The 6,700-nt window shown below is 53.0% G+C and overlaps 1 long non-coding RNA gene across 5 annotated transcripts in view; it reads left to right on the top strand.

The window, feature by feature from the left end:
• Positions 1-6,700, top strand: part of LOC309869704 — a 102,889-nt gene that overhangs the window by 2,711 nt on the left and 93,478 nt on the right. For all 5 annotated transcript variants that reach the window (XR_014314326.1, XR_014314327.1, XR_014314328.1 and 2 more), the window contains exon 2: positions 4,347-4,424. This is a non-coding gene — a long non-coding RNA (uncharacterized lncRNA). The remainder of the gene's footprint in view (positions 1-4,346; positions 4,425-6,700) is intronic.

Below are 6,700 nucleotides of genomic sequence, written 5' to 3'. Positions count from 1 at the left end.
TCCCGCCTAGGGATCCCCTCCCCTCGGGACCTCGGTGGGGGCAGGGGGAGGCGGTGGCCCCTCTATCCCCCGCCGCGGCGGCCGCCCGAGCCGCCCCAAGCCGCCCCGCCCGCCCCTCGGAGGAGACCGGCGAGCGCCTGGTCCCGCTAGGGCTGAGTCAGCGCAGGGGCGAGGCGTCTTTCTCTGCAGCATGGGGGTTCGCACAGAGCCTCGCAGACTCTCCTCCCCCGGAGGGACCAGAGGAGAGCTCCGGCGGGGGGTGAGCGGCGGGGCGGGGGCTGTTTTAGAAGACGTTTTCCCCGAGGAAAAATGTAGTGGGAAAGGGGACTGGGCATCTGGGCGGAGGTGGGGGAAGGCCGGGAGTTGGTGGAGGTCGCGGGCCCTAGAGGGACCCCGACTGTACAGGAAAGTCTAAAAGGAGATGGGGAGGGTGGTGTCTAAACACAGCCTCTGGGCATCCAGGCCTTTCTCTGCCTCAACTTGACCCTCATCCCTGAGAGGTGCAGCTGCTGGCGGGAGCTGTCAGGAAACTGGAGGGTGGGTAGCCCTGGAAGTAAGGGTGAGAAACTCTCGGCGAGTACCAGTGTGTGTGTGTGTGTGTGTGTGTGTGTGTAAAGGGTGTCCGAGGGAGGGGAGTAACCCTAGGTCCTTCTTCCCGCCCCTATATTTCTATTATTTGTCGCCTTCGGCCCCTCAGGCTGCCCCAGAGGGTCAGGTTGCAAATTCAGCGGACGGGTAGGACGTCAGACACTGGGAGAACTTCCAAACCCGGTGCGTGTAGGTCCTTGCGAGCGGGGAAGGAGTAGGACCCAGCCTCCGGGCGGCAGCACCATCTCCAGTCCCGGGGAACTGGTCTCCGCGCTGTCGGTGGCCGCAGGGACCCCCTCCCGTGAGGGGGTGGGGGGGCGGGGGCCCGGGCGGGGCGGAGTGGATTGGGGCCGGGGCTGCAGTCTGTAGCTTGTCTTCGCGCTGCCTCGGTCCCCCCAGGCTCGCTCTGCCAGCGCCGCTCCTCCTCCCTCCCACGATTTGCCAGCGAGCGCGGCTACCGCCCGCGCCCACAGGAGCCGCCGGGGCCAAAACAGCAATTTGTTCCCCGAGTGAAGCGGGAGGCCCAGCACCTCCACCACTCTAAGAGACATATCCACAGCCGCGGGCGTCGGAAAGAAAGGAGTGTCGCCTGCCCCACCCACCCCTCCGTCAGCAACAAGATCCAAAGCCCCAGACACCTGTATTTAAATGAGCTGGTGCTTTGGGAGAAAAGGGAGGAAGGGCCCTTCTCCGCCAAGTCCTCTGAATCCTGGAATCCCGCTCCCAGAACGAATGACCCCAAGGAACCTGCAGATCATGCTCCCCACGCCCACCTCCACAAGCAAAGTCAGCCCTCCCCCAAGCCCATGAACGTGCCCTCCACTCTACTCAAACATTCTGCTAGGACAGGGTGCAGTTCAGCAGTCAGCATCCTTGGAGACAAGACTGTGGTTGAAACCCTGCACTTGGTCTGACAATAGTCCAGCCACTTGCTGTCTGTGTGATTTTCCTTCTGGGACCCCATCTTCTCCTTCCTGAAATGGGGATGATAATACATGCTAACTACCCCAGAGGCTTGTCAGGAAGATTACATGAGCAAAGGAGTTAGAACAACGTGTGGCATTTGCATCATGTAAATGTTTGCCATCTGACTTTGAAATTCATAGGGTTCCTGGGAAACAAGCAAGGTAGATACTATTTACACTTCATTCACAAATGAAGAAACAGAGGCAGAGGCAGAGGCAGAGAGAGAGAGAGAGAGAGAGAGAATGGGCAAGGGGGAGGGACTTGCTCAAGGTAATCAGGTTGGTAATTGGCAGAACCAGGGTTCCAAGCCTGACAGCCGGTCCAGAGTCGCCCCTCCCCACTTCCTCACCCTTGGCCCAACCCTTAGCCCAGCCATCTCCCAGCAGGGGCCCAGAAAGCAGCTCAGACTAGCTGTGTGGACACTCACAAGGACTGGTTACCCAGGACTGTGTAAGCAGATCCTGGTGACCCTCCTGTCACCCATTTAAGCCCCAAGTGTTCAGATTTTCAGGCTTCCAGCTCATCAGCCTAGGCTGATTTGGCTTATTAAAGACACTGGTTTAGATATTAAGACAAACCCAAAGCAGATATCTCGGGTCAGGGTGAGCAGGGGGTAGATGGAATGCAGGGTGCTACAAAGAATTATAGGTTACGTTTCCGGAGCATTAACTTTGTGCCAAGCAGGAGGAGTGGGGTTGGGGACACTGCCCAAGTCCTTCAGTCTGATTTATGGCGCCCTTTCGGCCCAGAAGCAAGTAAGTGTTCAGGCATAGGGTCTCCTGCTCTCTTCCCTCTTCCACCTTACCTAGTCTCTCAGGTCTTCCTGCCAGACTTGGCCTATAGGCCCCCTTGGCTAACAGTAAGAGATTCCTTGCCTCCTCCTTCCATGCCTCCCCTCCCCCACCATATAATTATGTGGGGGTGGAGACAGATGGGGTGGGGGAGGAGCTGAGAAGGAGGTCAGGGAGCACAGTAAGCCCCTTTCCTCTTCCATCCCTCCAACTCTTAAGTCATTGGGTCATGGTGGGGAGTCACAGGGAGGGGAAGGTCGAGGGAGCCCTGTTCAGAGACAGCTCAAAGCCATTATCAAGAAGAAGAAACTCAGGAGGCTGCATTTTGGAGCTGCCGTGGGAGGCCCGTGGGAGTATTATCTACAAAAGGAACTAGGAGAGAGAGAAGGGAAGAGCAAAGCAAGGGAAAAACCGCTCAAGACACAAAAGATGGAAGAAGCACCCCACCCCCCAAAGCGTAGGCGGAGTCAGTCACTGTGTGCAGGGGGTAAGAGCAGGTGGCTGTCGAGGAACAGAGCCCAGGGGCCCTCCCGTCTCCTCCCCTCTTCCCACCCTCTCCCTCCTTCCTGTAGGTCCCCAGGTCTGTTTCCAGCCCCGCTCTCTCAGCCTGTGGCCAGGCTCTGCTTCCAAGCCTGTGCTGAGTGGTGGGAAAATCTCAGGTTTCCAAGTCAGGGGAGTCTGGATTTGAATTGTAGCTCTGCCACTGATGACCTTGGTGGGGTTGGGGGGAAGGAGTGAGGTGGGTGTGAATCTCCAAGAGCATCAGTTCCTTCATTTGTGAATTGATCTTTCTTCAAAGGACTGTTGAGATGAGCTTAGTAGGTGGTTGGGATTGTTATCAAAGTCCCCGTAAGTGCTTGTCCTCGCCATGGGGTCTGGGAACACAGAAATGAGCTGAGGAGCAAGCCTCCCAGAAGGCTCCCCAACTCCACCAAAACAAACATTTGGGGGAAATTTTTGAGGCCTCCAGTACTTGGCCACTCCTTGGCTATCTCATTCTAAGTGATTCCTTTTCTGTTTGTGGAGGATCCCAACTAGTGTGAGTAAATCATCATACATTTTCAAAGGAGGGAATCCTGGAAGATGGATGGTTTTATGTACAGATGTGGAAAATGCTGTGTATTATATGGCTAGTAAGTGGAGGAACCAGGCCTGAATCGAGATTTGACTAGGCTGACAGTTTGTGACGCGCCATCGTGCTGGTGTGCTTTCTCCTACCCTTTGGTTAACAGCCTATTCAAAGGGGACAGCACGGCCCTTTTGATGAGTATGCAGATAGTGACCTGTCCTGAGTGCCCAGCAACCCAGCCCCCAAACTATGGGGAGCTACTATAGGGGACTGCTGGCTCCCTAGCCCCGTGGGGAGGGGACTCTACCGGGGTCCGGCCTGTGGCAGCAAGGGAGTGAGTCTGAGCGATTTCAATGTCAATCTGTGTGTTCTAGCAACACCAGAAAATGGATTTGTTTGAAAGTAAGGTATAGAGAAAGCCTAACTGGGTTAAGTTGAAGAGAGACATAAAAAGGAGACCTGACTTTTTCCTTGAGGAATCAGAGTGGGTGGTATTTGTTCCTGCTGTTTTGACGGCAGTGAAGGGGCGGGCGGGCTGGGGAACAGTTGTGCTGGTGGTAGTGATGGTGGGTGGGTTTCCTTACCCAGGAACATCTGTCATATAGCGTCTCCCCCTGGGTGAGGAGCAGGGCAGGTAACAAAGCAGCCTCGGCACCTGGACTGAAGGAACGTTCCCCCGCTTTCCCCTGGGTACGCTGCTGTGCAACTGTTCACCCAGGCCAGCCCCATCAGCCTCTGGCCTGCCCCCTGCCCACACCCCCCGTCCCCACCAAGAGCTCAGAAATGGGGGGTGGCAGTGGGCTTCTCAGACAGTGTGTCAGACAGACAAGAGAGGTCCAGAGCGCACTGTGCTGGGGGGATAGGCATGCTGGAGAAAAACTACAGAAGGGACAGGATAATGAAGTCATTCTTTTTTTAACCTTTTTTAACAGGTCGGTCTGGCTGGAGATAGGGGAAGTCTTTCAGACACTTTTGAACAGGGCAAGAGAGAGAGAAGCAAAGACGTTCTGGTGAGTAAATGTTCAGTTTGTCACTGGTTAGCTCAGACACCAGGGTCTGAGTTAGCAGCTCCTGGTTAGCTATCCACCCCCTACCCCGTCTGGGAAATAGTTACCATTGGGTCCACTTACAGTTCAGGAAGAGGCTCACAGATGGGACGTAATTTGCCCAAGGCTAGTCGGTCACAGAGCTAGCAGGCTGGGAAACCAGAATTAAAATCCAAGTAGGTGTCTCCAAAGTCCTGGGTCTTCCCACTCCGCTGCATAGCCACCAGACACGGCTTCCAAGAGTTTAAAGAGCTAAGAGCTCTGTTTCCCTCCACCTGCAAAGTGGCTGAGGAAAGAGCTGGAACGATTTATCTTTGCCTCAAAACTCAACATGGTGGCCAGCACACAGTAGGTGCCTGTGTTTGAAGGAATATGCTCCCATGGCTACCAGAAGTGGAGTTTGACCGATGGAAGGGTTCTGGCTATGAGGATTTGCTCTGCTACTCTGAACTGGCCGAAACAGTGACAAAACAGCTTCTTGGTGGGTGACCTCCGATTATGTGATCTGAACAACTGTTTCTTCCATGAAGTGTGCTACTTTGTGGATCTAATCCCCACCAGGTGGGACAAGAAGGTGGGTTGAACCGTATGCATCAGGCAAACCAGATCCTCATTTTGTTAGGTGAGGTGGCAGAATTTCTAGGGGGCAACATAACATTACTTCGCTGATCTCCAAAAGTACAGGTTCATTCCTGGACTGGAGAGGATGACTGCTGGCTGGCTTTTCCAGGTCACGCCCAATCCAAAAGAGCTTGTTTTGCTTTTCCTCATACATGCTTTGAACGCTCATGAGTGTACCCTGGCTGGGGATTCTGAAATAGGAAGGCACTGTTTCTATAAGCCACTGAACAAAGGCCTGAGCATTCCTTGGTGTAGTCCTATTGTAAGCGCATGTCCCAGCCCTCAGTGTGGTATGTCCTCTGCTGTCCTCACACCAGATTGAGGGGGGGGGGTTCTTTCATGTAATGCTACCACCTCCTAGCATTTTATTCATTGTGTCAGTTCCCCCAACTAGGGTATCAGCCCCTTGAGGGTCTGTAGTTCACTTACCTTCACCTCTCTTAGCTTCTAGCTTAGCAACTGTACAAAGCACCCCCAAAGGTTGTTGATGAGAGTGTGAATCCATGTATCTTTAAGAGGGCTTTTTCTTTTTCCTTTTTCTTGCTTTTTTTTTTTTTTTTTTAAGATTTTAAAAAATTTATTTGACAGAGAGAGACACAGCGGAGAGGGAACGCAAGCAGGGGGAGTGGGAGAAGGAGGAGGAGGCTTCCTGTGGAGCAGGAAGTCCGATGTGGGCTCGATCCCAGGACCCAGAGATCATGACCCGAGCAGAAGGCAGATGCTTAACTGACTGAGCCACTCAGGCGCCCCTAAAAGGGCTTTTTAAATCACTATGTGGCCCAGCAATTCCATCCTAGGAATCTGCCCTGCAGATACACGCTCACAAGTAAAAATTATATATGTATTACAAGATGTTCATTTCAGCAATACTTACAACAAAAAACTGAAAACCATCATTAGCATTAGGAACTGGTTGATTATGTTCAGTTTATATAATGTGATATTATGCAGCCATAGAAAGAACAAGGTATACTTAGGCATACTGACATGGAAAGAGATCTAAGTTGTATACTTTTTTTTTTTTTAAAGATTTACTTACTTTTTTGAGGGAGAGAGAGAGAGAGAGAGTGGGGGGAGGCGCCGAGGGAGAGAATGCCCAAGCAGACTACCCGCTGAGGAGCCCAAATCAGGCCTGATCCCACAACCGATGAGATCATGACCTGACCTTCAGTGAAACCGAGTCAGAGGAGGCCCAACCAACTTAGCCATGCAGGCCCCACAACCCTGAGATTGAGTTACACACTCTACTGACTGAGCCAGCTCGGCACTCTCTTCAAAGTGGTTTTGACAAACATGTGGCCTCCCATTTGCCTAGGAGGTTAAATACAGTCTCACCAGGATACAGGGATAGACCTCATAATCCTTCAAGGTCACTTCAGTCTCTGGATTTTCTATCAAGTATAGGGGAGCAGTTAATCAGAAAAGGAGGGCTTCTCCCTGACCCCCAGCAGGCTGGTGGTGGTGTTGGATAAATGCCCCGAAATGAGGTGATCAGCCCTTTAGAAAATGGCTTCCCAATATTCCTTGACTACTGTTTTCTTTACTGAAAGACACACACACACACACATGCTCGCTCCCTCTCTCTTTCTCCCTCTCTCAATCTGTTCATCCAACCTGAA

The sequence above is a fragment of the Mustela nivalis genome (genome assembly GCF_964662115.1).
Source record: "Mustela nivalis genome assembly, chromosome: 7".
Lineage (NCBI taxonomy): Eukaryota > Metazoa > Chordata > Mammalia > Carnivora > Mustelidae > Mustela > Mustela nivalis.
The sequence above is the reverse complement of the archived record's forward strand: the minus strand, read 5'-3'. Positions and strand labels throughout refer to the sequence as shown.